This window comes from Pelophylax lessonae (assembly GCF_965119305.1).
Source record: "Pelophylax lessonae genome assembly, chromosome: 2".
Taxonomy (NCBI): Eukaryota; Metazoa; Chordata; class Amphibia; order Anura; family Ranidae; genus Pelophylax; species Pelophylax lessonae.
The window spans coordinates 400,283,056-400,289,055 of NC_138769.1; positions in this window are offsets into that span (position 1 = coordinate 400,283,056).

Below are 6,000 nucleotides of genomic sequence, written 5' to 3' on the forward strand. Positions count from 1 at the left end.
TTTCCAAGGAACGTCGGCGACTAGCCGCACCAGATTGGCGTAACAAGCCCGGCGAGGCTAGTCCGGGGCCACTGAGATGACCGGAATCCCTTCTGCCTCAATCCTGCCTAGAAGTCTTGGCAGAAGCTTGAGAAGAGGGATGGCGTAAATCAGATTATACTGACCCCACAGGGTCACCAGCGCATCTGTGTCGTCCTCTAGAGGATCCCGCGACTGAGCCACAAACCTCTGCACCTTTCTATTGAGCCGGGACGCCAACAGATCCACCTCGCGGATGCCCCACCAGAGACACAACTGATGAAACACCTCCGGATGAAGGAACCACTCCTCTTGGCCCAACGCCTGCCTACTGAGGTAATCCGCCTGCCAGTTTTCCACCCCGGAAATGTGTACGGCAGAGGGCAGGATTGAACCATTCTGCCCACCTTAGAATGCCGACTATCTCCAGAGCCGCCAAGACATTTCTTGTGCCCCCCTGGTGATTGACATAAGCCACGGCCATGGCATTGTCTGATTGAATGCGCACTGGACATCCCTGAAGACGATCCGTCCAATGTTCCAGGCTTCACTGTCTCGTACTGCGCATGATCCTCCATACAGTATGGCCACCTAGAGTGTCTATGGATGCCGTACGACGTGATAGTTTGCGGCAGCAGTGTGAGGATTCTGGCTGTAAAGTGACATCTTGATTCCCTGCATCCGTTGTTGAGCCGAGTGATCAGCTCTGATTACGACAGCAATGGATCCGAACCGGATCATCCAGGCCCTGCGGGGGACCATAGACCCCAAGATGAGACTAACAGCCGAGAACAAGCTCAACCAGGTGGGGGCACCTACAAGGCTCCTGGGATAATACTGTTATTCAGGGGTGTTGCTAGGTAGGAAAAAGACTAGGGGCTTGAACCCGAAGGTAAATTTAATCCCACGATGTCCATTTCTGACATCAGAAGGGGGCGTTAAGATCAGCGCCAGGCAGCTTTGCCTGGCGCTGGATTAAAGGCGAGTGTAACACCAATTAGAGCATTTTGATGGTGCGACAAGTCTGGACTCCTTTACATTACACAGTGTGTTATACAGGGTGCAAGGCTCAGGAGTGCGTTGTACAGGGTGCAAGGTTCAGGAATGCGTTGTACGGGGTGCAAGGTTCAAGAATGCATTGTAAGGGGTGCAAGGTTCAGGAGTGCGTTGTACGGGATGCAAGGTTCAGGAATGTGTTGTATGGGGTGCAAGGTTCAGGAATGCGTTGTATGGGGTGCATGGTTCAGGAATGCATTGTACAGGGTGCAAGGTTCAGGAAAGCGTTGTACGGGGTGCAAGGATCAGGAAAGCGTTGTACGGGGTGCAAGGCTCAGGAATGCATTGTACGGGGTGCAAGGTTCCGGAATGCGTTGTACGGGGTCCAAGGTTCAGGAATGCGTTGTACTGGGTGCAAGGTTCGGGAATGCATTGTACGGGGTGCAAGGTTCGGGAATGCATTGTACGGGGTGCAAGGTTCAGGAATGCATTAAACAGGGTGCAAGGTTCAGGAATGCGTTGTATGGAATGCAAGGTTCAGGAATGCATTAAACAGAGTGCAAGGTTCAGGAATGCAGTGTACGGCGTGCAGAGGCTGTGTAATGTAAAAGGGTCCAGAGGTGCGGGAGCTGTGTAATGTAAAGAGGTCCAGAGGTGCAGCGGCTGTGAATTGTAAAGGGGTCCAGAGGTATGGGGACAGTGTAATGTGAAGGGGTCCAGAGGTATGGGGGAAGTGTAATGTGAAGGGGTCCAGCGGTATCGGGGCTGTGTAATGTGAAGGGATCCAGGAGGTATGGGGGCTGTGTAATGTGAAGGGGTCCAGAGGTAGGGGGGCTGTGTAATGTGAAGGGGTCCAGAGGTAGGGGACTGTGTGATGTGAAGGGGTCCAGAGGTAGGGGGGCTGTTTAATGTGAAGGGGCCCAGAAGTACGGGGGCTGTGTAATGTAAAGGGGCCCAGAAGTACGGGGGGCTGTGTAATGTAAAGGGGTCAACAGGTACGGGGGCTGTGTTATGTAAAGTGGTCCAGAGGTACGAGGGCTGTGTAATGTAAAGGGATCCAGAGGTACAGGTGCTGTGTAATGTAAAGGGGTCCAGAGGTACAGGGGCTGTGTATTGTAAAGGGGGTCTTCCTACATTTTATCCGTAGTTAAAGCTGTAGTCCTATAGATCTCTATTAGATTGCGTGTTTTTTTTCCTGCATTTTCTGAAAGCGCACCAAAAGTCCCGCATGCTGCATCTTTGGCGCACTTTCAGAAAACAGGAGAATCATTTTTTTTCGGGGGCGGGGGGGGGGGGGGTGACACAATGTTTTACTGCACCAGGTGACACCAACCCTAGGGACGCCACAGGCAGTACCACATAGTCTCAGGTCAGTTGGCGCCATTTTTGCAGAGGAGAAGATGGAGGAGGGGCCTGGCCGCCGCGGGGAGCAGAGGGAGGAGGATTCTTTCAGGTTCCGAGCCGCAGTGCGCGGAGGCCCTACATGCGACGTCATTTGATGACACGTCAATGTGCAGTGCGTCGCTTGCCCGCCCCAGATAAAGACTCCCAAATGCTCTAGGTACGCCCCTGGTTCTACCTAGCCTTAAGCGGTTTACGTGGAGTTCAATTTTACCTGTTTTTGTTACGCACCTGGCCCTAGTATTGTTTATGAAGTCTGTTCAGAAATGATGACCCAAAGAGCATTTAGTACTTTGCTAATCATATTTATTAACATTATGGAATCTGTACCTCTGATTTCATTGATGGTATTTGGGCCTGCAGATATAAATTTCACACATCTCATAATGGGTGCATAGGACATACCTTTGGTGCATATTTGTAGTTGTATATGAAATGTAACTGTTATGCAATGAAATGCAATTTGGCACAAGAAGTTCGGTGACTTTATTCATGTCTTTTTTTTTTTTTTTTTTTAAATATTTCTAAAGTTTTCCATACATTTACAAAGGAAAAATGTAAAACAGAACATCAGAAAAAAGTTGGTCAAAGAAAAAAACAATCTATATACAGTATCTCACAAAAGTGAGTACACCACTCACATTTTTGTAAATATTTTAATATATCTTTTCATGTGACAACACTGAAGAAATGACACTTTGCTACAATGTAAAGTAGTGAGTGTACAGCTTGTATAACAGTGTAAATTTGTTGTCCCCTCAAAATAACTCAACACACAGCCATTAATGTCTAAACCGCTGGCAACAAAAGTGAGTACACCCCTAAGTTAAAATGTCCAAATTGGGCCTAATTAGCCATTTTCCCTCCCTGGCAGTGGCGGCTGGTGCATGACAATTTGGGGGGGGGGCGTCAAAACCAACACCCCCCCTCCCCCCCAGCAGGACGGCTGGCAAATCCACCACCCAGCGGGATGGCCAACTGTCACACCCAGCCCCCCCCCCCCCCGGGCCGGACAGCCAGCATCCTCACCTCCTCTTTCCCCGAGTGGCCGTGCATCTCCTCCCTGTTCCTGGCCAATGACCAGTAAAATCGCTTCTCTTTTCAGCCAATAGGGAAAGGGGACTCACGACCCGCTTCCTAATTGGCTGGGAGGAGAATCAGTGTGATAATAGCGAATCTTCATTCGCTATAGTCATACAACTGGATGGGCTTAGGGAGTACACAAGCTGTACACTCACTACTTTACATTGTAGCAAAGTGTCATTTCTTCAGTGTTATCACATGAAAAGATATAATAAAATATTTACAAAAATGTGAGGGGTGTACTCACTTTTGTGAGATATTGTATAACAGTTAGAGCCCATTCACACTAGCGTGACTTGTGAGGCAACTTGTGTTGCCCCAGGTCGCTTGACATAACAAAAGCAATGTTAATCAATCAATCAGTGCCGTCTTAATTGGCACTACTGAAGTCGCTCTGACTTCAGAAAAGGGTCCTGTACTACTTTGAGGCGACCTGTGATCCGACTGTCCCATATACTTCAATGGGAGTCGCCTCCTTATCTTAATTGACACGACTTGTTATCAGACTTTCCAGGAAGAAGAAAGAGATTAGCCAGGCATTCCCCACATTGCAGCCATGCCTATAATGGAATATATATACCATTATATATATATATATATATATATATATATATATATATATATATATATATATATATATATATATATATATATATACATACATATATATATAATGGTATATATATTCCACCATTATCTCTGCTTGGTTTGTGTGAGTGGCACTGGTGGACACAGATAAGTGGCACTGGTGGACACTGATTCATGGCACTGATACGTGGCACTGATTTGTGGCACTGGTGGACACTGATTCGTGGAACTGGTGGACACTGATTCGTGGCACTGATACGTGGCACTGGTGGACACTGATTCCTGGCACTGATACGTGGCACTGGTGGACACTGATACGTGGCACTGGTGGACACTGATACGTGGCACTGGTGGACACTGATTAGTGGCACTGATACGTGGCACTGGTGGACACTGATTCGTGGCACTGATATGTGGCACTGGTGAACACTGATTCGTGGCACTGATATGTGGCACTGGTGGACACTGATATGTGGCACTGATACGTGGCACTGGTTGGCACTGATTCGTGGCACTGGTGGACACTGATTCGTGGCACTGATACGCGGCACTGGTGGACACTGATTCGTGGCACTGATATGTGGCAGTGGTGGACACTGATTCGTGGCACTGATATGTGGCACTGATACGTGGCACTGATTCGTGGCACTGGTGGACACTGATACCTGGCACTGATACATGGCACTGGTTGACACTGATTCGTGGCACTGATATGTGGCACTGTTGGACACTGATTCGTGGCACTGATATGTGGCACTGGTGGACACTGATTCGTGGCACTGGTGGACACTGATTCATGGCACTGATATGTGGCACTGGTGGACACTGATACGTGGCACTGATACGTGGCAGTAGCTCTACAATTGGCAAAGCTCATGCTCCCTACTGATTGGACAGCTCTCGCTCTGACTCAGCAAGTAGCATGTCATACTTCTGCAGAGAGATCACTGCTTTCACACAGAGAACAGGAGTTTTTGTCTGCAGTATGCTGGTGGGACACAGGCCTTTCTAATCAAAATGTGGCTGATTTTTAAAGAAAACCAACTGAAAGATATAGAACTCCTTTTGTTTTCACAAATCAGGAATGTATTTAACTAATTTAACCACTTCACCCCCGGAGGGTTAACCCCCCTTCATGACCAGGCCATTTTTATGATACAGCACTGCGTTACTTAAACTGACAATTGCGCGGTCATGCGATGCTGTACCCAAATAAATCTGATGTCCTTTTTTTCCCACAAATAGATATTTCTTTTGATGGCATTTGATCACCTCTGGGTTTTTTTTTTTTTTTGCGCTATAAACAAAGACTAACAATTTTGAAAAAAAAACAAAACAATATTTTTTACTTTCTGTTATTAAACACACCCAATAAAAAAATGTAAAAAATCTAATTTCCTCATCAGTTTAGGCCAATATGTATTTTGCTACATATTTTGATAAAAAAAATCCCATAAAGCGTACATTGGTTGGTTTGCGCAAAAGGTAAAGGATCTATGAACTATGGGATAGATTTATGGATTTTTTAATTTTTTTTTTTACTAGTAATGGCCGCTATCAATGATTTGTAGCGAGACTGGAACATTGCAAAGGACAAATCTGACACTTTTTGGGGACCAGTGACACCAATACAGTGATCATGGCTAAAAAAAATGCACTGTTACTGTACTAATGACACTGGCAGGGAAGGGGTTAACATCAGAGCCTATCAAAGGGTTAAATGTGCCCCTAGGGCAGTGTTTCGCAGCTCCGGTCCTCAGGGCACACTAACAGGCCAGGTGTGCAAGAAAACTGAAATACATTACAGGTGATATCATTTGCTGCTCAGGGATTGCAGTATTCTAGTCTGCATCTCCCCAAGGTAATATTTAAAATCTGGCCTGTTATGCCCCATACACACGTGCAGATTATCTG